Genomic DNA, 6,539 nt, shown 5'->3' with positions numbered 1-6,539 from the left:
TGCATTTGTCAATTTAATTTCCATGTTTGTTGCAAGTATATAGAAATAAAGTTGTATATATTATATATATTAATCTTGTAACCAGCAAGCTTATTAGTTTCAGTGGTTTTGTAGATTCCATAGGATTCTCATGTAGGCAATCAGGTGGTCTACAAATAGTTATTTCGTCCTCTTCAATTTGGATGCCTTTTCTTTCTTTTTCTTCCCTTACTGCACTTGTCAGTCTCCTGTATGACATCAGTGAATGTTCCATATACACAGAAACTCATGTGTATTATGCTGTTGGATGGAGTGTTTTATAAATGTCAATTAGGTCCAGTTGGTTGATGGCATTGTTCAGTTCTACATCCTTGCTACCTTTCTATTTATTAGTTCTACTGCTAAGAGAATTATTTTAAAGAATTTTTCTGGTCTTTGTTCCAGGAAACCAGGGTTCCTGGGAACAAACCTCTAAATCTTTGACATCTCCTGAGTGATAGAAGTACCTTTGTTATTCACGGTGGGTCCCTGGGACCATCTCTGAGTTATACTAATGAGGTAATTCAGGAACGGGGCTAGCCATGCCAGAAAGACCAACCATGTGATTAGAGGGTTGGGGCTTTAAGGAGGGTTTTAGCCCATCCTCTGGGAAGGGGAAGGGTGGCTGGAGATTGAGCTCCAGTGCATGGCCAGCAATTCAATCTTTCCTATGTAACGGAACATAATGGACAGCCAAAGCTTGGGTCAGTGTCCCTGGTTGGTAATCATTCATGAATGCACTAGGAAGGTAATTTGTCCTAAGGACATGGAACCTTTACATTTTTTATCTTCCCAGACCTTATCCTATGTCTCTTCATTTGACCAATCCTGATTTATATCTTTTATAACAAAACTGTTAGCATATAGCTGGTTCTAGTTTTTTTTTTTTTTTGACAATTTCTGTGTGCTTAAGACTATTGGCATTTAATGTAAGTATTAATATGTTTGCATTTAGGTCTACCATTTTATTGTTTGGGGTTTCTTTCCTGTTTTGTTGTTGTTGTTGTTCCTGATACCCCTTTCTTGCCTTTTTGGGGTCATTTAATTTTTTTTCAGTATTTCATTTATCTACTAAAAGAACTATTTGCAGTTCTTTTGGTGGTTGCTTGAGAGATGAGAATACACATTTAGTTTTTCAGTCTACTTGGAATCAAGATTTCACTACTTTGAGTAAACTGTAGAAACTTTACTATCATACAGGTTCCATAATCCCCCTCCTTTGTTACTGATGTCTTATGTATTCCATCAGTGAAAACACCATCAATGTCATACTTTATTTCTATCATCAAACGTATTTTAAGAACTCAAGAGAATCGTTTAATTCTTTTAACCCAAATCATGACTATTTCTGTTGCTCTTCCTTCTTTCCTGAATGTTTCCATTTTTCTTAATGGCATCATCTTTTCTCGGTCTGAGGAATTTCCTTTAGTGGTTTGTTTTAGACCAGGTCTGCTAGGAATGAGTTTTTTCTTTTTAAAGACTTTATTTGACAGAGACAGAGATAGCGAGAGCAGGAATACAAGCAGCGGGTTGGTAGAGGGAGAGCAGGCTTCCCGCTGAGGAGGGAGCCCGATGTGGGACTGGATCCCAGGACTCTGGGATCATGATCTGAGCCGAAGGCAGACGCTTAACAACTGAGCCACCCAGGCACCAGAGTTCTTTGTTTTTCTTCATCCAAGAGTGACTTTTCATTTAGTGCCTGAAGGATATTTTCACTGGATATAGAATTCTGGGTTGTCAGTTCTTTTGTTTTAGCATTTTAGAAATGTTGTGCTCCTTCCTTCCAGCTTCCCTTTCTGATGAGAGATCCAGTCATCCAAATCATTATTTCCCATAATGTGTTGTTTTTCACTGGCTGCTTTCAAGTGTATTGTTCAGTTTTCACTACAATTGTGTTGGGTGTGGGTATCTAGGAGTTTCCTGAATCCATAGGTTTAAGTTTTTCACCAAATTGGGAAGTTTCTAGCCAGTATTTCTTCAAATATTTTTTCCCAGCATCATGCTTTCTCCTCTCCTTCTGGGATTCTGATGGCACAAATGTTAGACCTTTTATTACTGTCCTGCAGATCTCTGAAGCTCTGCTCATGGTTTTGCTTTGTTTCCCAATCTTTTTCTCTGGTATTCAGATTAAATTCTCTTGGTTTATCTTCAAGTTCACTGTTTCCTCCATTATGCTAGACTATTCAGGGAGTTTTTAATTTTGGTTACTGTGTATTTCAGTTCTAAAATTTCCATTTCGTTCTTTTCATATATATTTCCTTGCATAAATTTTTTCCCCCATTGGCTACAAGAGCATTCTTGATCATTTGCTGGAGCACTTTTATAATAGTTGCTTTAATGTCTTTGTCAGATAATTCCAACATCTGGTATCTCAGTACTGGGATCTCCTGTCTTTTTCTAGTTGAGATTTTCCCCATTTCCTGGTGTGCCAGGTAATTCTGGATTGTATCCTTGACATTTTGAACACTGTCATTAAACTCCAACTCTTGTTCAAATCCTACAGAAAATACTGAGTTTTTATTTCAGCAGGCAGTCAACCTGATTAGGTTGCAGGCAAAGGTTTTATTATGTTTTTAAAATTCTGGCAAAGGGGCGCCTGGGTGGCTCAGTTGGTTAAGCAACTGCCTTTGGCTCAGGTCATGATCCTGGAGTCCCAGGATCGAGTCCCGCATCGGGCTCCCTGCTCAGCGAGGAGCCTGCTTCTCCCTCTGACCCTCCCCCCTCTCATGTACTCTCTCTCATTCTTGCTCTCTCAAATAAATAAATCTTTAAAAAAAAAAATAAAATAAAATTCTGGCAAAATGGACATAAAATATTGCATGAGTTTCAGGTGTGTAAGATCAGGCAAAGGTTTTGAAAGCTAAACTGACACCTTCAGAAGGCAGTTTGGGATGGCAGTTCAACTTTCCAAACCACTGTAGTGTTTTTTGGATCTACTGCATGTGAATGCCTCCTGGGTGCCGGTCTGGGATTTGGGTGGTGGTCTCTTTGTAGAGTCTTTGGTCTGCTGAAAAGGATCAGATCCACACATATGTACAGCTTGGCAATGGACCCAGGGGTTCATCAACAACTTGATGAGGTCCCTGTCTGAATTCCTTCCTCTCTGTGATCTATTTGGTACTTTCTGGTTCCTTCTATTTCTAGTTCTCTGGCCAGAAGACTACTTTTGCCACTGTGTCTGCATCCAGGGCCAAGTGGACGGAGGGCAGAGAGAAAAGTGCAATGGGGATTGGTTCTACCCTCTTGGAGACAAAGCTGTATGGGAGAGGATCATCTCCCCAAGTTTTGGCTCCCGCAGGCTCTAACTGCCAGTACTGGATGCTGTCACCATCATGGGATTGCTGGGGTAAGAGAATACAAAAGAATAAAGAAAACACAAAGGGTTTCTACACTCTCTTGGGTATATTAGAAGTGGCCCTTGTACTCCTTGAGCCAGACTGAGAGGGCTTGTGCCTGTCTGTGCCCCAGTACTCCCTTCCAGCTTTCCAATGTGCTGAGTTCACGCTGGCGTGTATCAGAGGGGAAAATGGTGGACTCCTCATGGGTTCATTGGTACTTCAAATTCTCAACTTCTTCCCTAATCCACCTGCTGTTTTCTTTTGGAGCTCCACACACTCACAGCTGTATCTGGCTCTACCTTATCTGGAACCAATCCAACCAGTGATTTTAATGTATATTCTCTACCCCCACTGTGGGCCTCAAACTCAGGACTCTGAAATCCAAGAGCCACACTTCTCCAACTGAGCCAGCCAGGGGCTCCCCAACTAGTGCTTTTAATATAAGAAAGAGGGAATGAAATTATTTTGACTTTCTTCTCACATGATTATAAATTTCATCTGCAGTCCTAAAGGAACATTTTCCCTGTTGTTTAAAGAGAAATAACCCTAAATATGGTGATATTGCCATTACCACAAGGCATTTTTAACAATTTATTTAGGGACGCCTGGGTGGCTCAGTTGGTTAAGTGATTGCCTTTGGCTCAGGTCATGATCTCAGGGTCCTGGGATCGAGCCCCGCGTCGGGCTCCCTGCTCGGCGGGAAGTCTGCTTCTCCCTTTCTCACTCCCCCTGCTTGTTCCCTCTCTCGCTGTCTCTGTGTCAAATAAATAAATAAAATCTTAAAAAAACACATACACACTATTTATTTATTTGACTAAGATGAACAGTAGGAGGCAATAAATGTAGGGCTTTGGTTTTCAGTTTTATTTTCAGTAGGCAAAAAGGACAGGACCTCTTATTGTTCTTGGGCAATTAATTTCACATTTCACTCATTTTGAATTAGTTTTAGAAAAGACTACTACCATCATACAATTGTTACTGTTAGATTCTTCTAAGGGTAACAGAAGGTATCAGCTATAAAATGCTGTCAACACTACCTCTAATCAAGGACTTAAAGCTGTGCCTGAGAAAGAGACTTCATATATATATATATATACACACACACACACACACTTTTTTTTTTTTTTTAAGAGAGACAGCACAAGCAACTGGGGAGTGGGGCACAGGGAGAGGGAGAGATCTTAAGAAGGCTCCCTGCTCAGCACGGAGCCTGACGCAGGGCTTGATCTGATGACCGAGATCATGACCTGAGCTGAAATCAAGTGTGGGACGCTTAACCAACTGAGCCACCCGGGTGCCCTGAGATTTTATATTTTTAAGAGAGAAAGTTGGCAGACTAGGAACCCCAAGAGGGAGAATCCAACCCTTTATGTAAGCAGAGAACATATGCAGCCTAATAACAATGTTTAATGAACTCTGTGCTCCAAGGAGAGTGGGTCCTTAGAACAAAATGGAATTATTTTAACTGCTAACAATACCTAGAATCTCAATTACTATAGTGACTTCATGTGAATTACCTTAAAGTCAGCAGTGTTTGATCAAATATATCACAATTACGTTTGTGAAAAATTAACCCAGGTAAGTGTGATTATGGCGTGTAGAAACACTTCATGATTAAAAAAAAAACCGGGAGTATACAGCACTGCAATTTTCAGAATATATGATGATTTGGTGTTTTGTTATTTATATGGTCTTTAAGAAATGTGATACATTTACCAATTAATTATGTTAATTTTATTTTGTGCAGACACAAATAAACAGAAGTTTTAGATTTAAGGATTTCCGTTTCTTCCCACATAAGAACATTCTCTATGGAGACAGTCTTGTTTTGCTCCCCAACTGCCAAAAATGGCATTTAATAATAGACACAGCTCTCGGCAGAAAAGGCAGATGTTACCTCTGAATAATCCTTCAATTAAAGTTATGAAATAAACTAAGGGCCGGCTATACCTTTTCCCCTGAAAAATAGAGCTACTGCGGCTAGCAGCTCCCATTTATTGAGCTTTACTATGTTCCAAGCACCGTGCTAAGGGCTTACGATAGGTTCTACCATTTGACCCTCCTCAAGTCCTAGGAGTACTGTTGTCGGCCCCATTTCTAGAAAAGGAAACAGGTGCACAGAGAAGTACCCTAAGGCCACGGAGTTAGGAAGCAGTGGAGCCAAGACTGCAACCCAGGCCACTGGCCTTGTAACCGCTGCTCTCCACTCTCCGCTATAAGCTACAAGGACCAGCGAACCCGAATCCGTCACTCCCCTCTAGGTTATTTTTATAAAGTAGTGTTAAAAAGCAGAAGGTGTAAATGAGAAAGAAAAAGGCCAAAAAATCCTCCAGTGATCCCACAGATTGGGAAGGGAACCTCAAACCCTAAATACCCTTTACTATTTGATGTGTTACTTTTCTTAATCAAGAAAACTACCTTGCCATCAACATACATCTTCAGAGAAAGTTGTGTAACAAAAAGTACCAACAAACAAAACAACAAACAAAATTTACTTACAGTAACATCAGGCTCATTTTAGACTAAATGAATACAGTATATCCCAGTCAAGAAATCAGTAATTCTTGAGAAGTTAAAAACTTCAAGAAAAACAATATATATTCATATAATATTTTACTGACTTCTCCGAAACAGGCAAAAATTCATATGGCTAATGGAATTTTCCATGTGAAAATGTTGCTCAACACAACAAATTCCTAACCAAAAAATATTTTAATGTAGGTAGCAACATGTGAACATTACATTTAGGTGGTAAAATTCAGGTTACAATAATATGATAAATATCAAATGATATCCCTCTGGCCTAATGGAAAACATAACAGTTGTGACAGTCACGCTTAACACCTTGGTTAAATACAGAAAGAAACAGGCAGGGGTGGCACAGACATATGCGAAGATTTAACAGTCTGAATAATCTTTAGCCCTCCTGAGAAAAGACGGAGGGGAAATCTGTGGCAAATACCTGTGTAATATGGTGGCCTCAGGCCACTAGTGATCATTCTGTTCATGCACTTAAAGTAACCGCAGCTGGTTTCTGAGCACTGAAAACGAGAATCAAAGCAAGTCTCTGCTCAACAAACTAATGATACTACAAATCCCTTACATTCAAAAATAGTTTAAATTTGGAAAGTTTTAGGTAAAGTAAAGCATACTTGTTTCCATGATTACTTTTTTTTTTTTTTT

This window comes from Leptonychotes weddellii, chromosome 6, assembly GCF_054177405.1.
Source record: "Leptonychotes weddellii isolate Sample4059 chromosome 6, ASM5417740v2, whole genome shotgun sequence".
NCBI lineage: Eukaryota > Metazoa > Chordata > Mammalia > Carnivora > Phocidae > Leptonychotes > Leptonychotes weddellii.
This window is presented reverse-complemented; position numbering follows the sequence as displayed.